The sequence below is a fragment of the Arachis ipaensis genome, chromosome B1 (genome assembly GCF_059453495.1).
Source record: "Arachis ipaensis isolate K30076 ecotype BB chromosome B1, ASM5945349v1, whole genome shotgun sequence".
NCBI lineage: Eukaryota > Viridiplantae > Streptophyta > Magnoliopsida > Fabales > Fabaceae > Arachis > Arachis ipaensis.
Window position 1 is genome coordinate 32375990 of NC_142436.1, and position 1373 is coordinate 32377362.

The 1373-nt window shown below is 39.5% G+C and overlaps 1 non-coding gene across 1 annotated transcript; it reads left to right on the forward strand.

The window, feature by feature from the left end:
* The first annotated feature begins 246 nt into the window (after window positions 1–246).
* LOC148576140 (small nucleolar RNA R71) lies at window positions 247–353 on the forward strand. The gene has a single exon (XR_015903934.1). It is a non-coding gene; the product is annotated as a small nucleolar RNA R71 (small nucleolar RNA).
* The last annotated feature ends 1020 nt before the right edge of the window (window positions 354–1373 follow it).

The following is a 1373-nucleotide window of genomic DNA, read 5'->3' on the forward strand; positions in this document are numbered from 1 at the left end:
GTCATTTCACATATACTCTGTGTAAGAACAGTAGTCTCACTGCTAGAGGAAACATCTGCAACAGTCTTTGAGTGGTTGTTCCTGTGCTTGTGATTTCTAGTGGACTCAGCTAAGTCACTGATCAGTTGCTATGCTTCATCTGCGGTCTTGTACTTTTTCAGAGAACCATTACTAGTACCATCCAGTGTAGTTTTATCCCGAAGCTTCATGCCTTGAGTGAAGTAGCTGATCAACACTAACCTGTCAATCATGTGGTGGGGGCATGCGTCCAAAAGGTTCTTAAAGCACTCCCAGTACTCATAGAGAGTCTCTGATTCTCCTTGAACAATACAGGAGATCTCTTTTCTCATTCTATCTGTAACTTCAGCTGTAAAGTATTTTTTTAGGTATTCTATCCTGACGTATCCCAGTTGGTAACAGTTGCTTCAGGTTGGGAGTAGTACCACTCCCTCGCCTTTCCCTCAAGAGAAAATGGGAAGGCGGTTAACAGAATAAAAGTTTTATTTGCACCATGACGCCTAACGATAGAACAAGCTGTCTGAAAATCCCTGAGGTGCTTGATGGGCTCCTGAGCAGGCAAGCCATGAAACTTGGGCATCAAGTTGATTAGTTCAGTCTTCAGTTCAAAATTTGCAGCCAGAGTTCGATGATGCACTTGATATGGCTGCAGTGTAAAATCTGGAGCTCCAGCTTTCTGGAGAATAATCCTCCTGGGTGCTGCCATTCAATCTGCACGTGAATCAACTGAATCAGTAGTAAAGGAGCTTGTTTCTTCCTCAGATGGCGGTTCAGATTCGCCCATAGATGAGACTGGTGAATCGATAACAATCACTTCACCACCCTCTGAGGCTAACCTGCGCCGAGCTCGCCTAATACGTGAAAGAGTTCTTTCAATTTCAGGATCAAATGCAGCTAATCTCGGATCAAGCAGTGAACGCGTCATTCAATGAAAGAAACATACAGCTCATGGTAATAAAATAAAATAAAATACTCAAATAAAATAAAATAAAAAAATATGTACACTAATTAATAATTCAGCACACAATTGCAACTCCCCAACAACGGCCCCAAAAATTGATGCGTTGCAGAGATTAGACCAATTAAGAGATTATAATATAATAGAACAGCATTGCGAGTATAGCTCTTAACCAGCAAAAATCTGCCTCATCAATTTAGAAAGGTTGTCACAAAAATTTAGTATAAAAATACTGGGAGTATGAGTCCCATGTCGTCTCCCAACGAGTTGCTAGAAAGGGTGCTAAGTTATTAATCAGAAGTTTTTCGTGAATTTTGAGAGTTGAATAACAGAAAATAAACAATTGTAATTAAGTGCAATGAAAATTAAAGGAAATTTATATTATTCAAAATAAAAA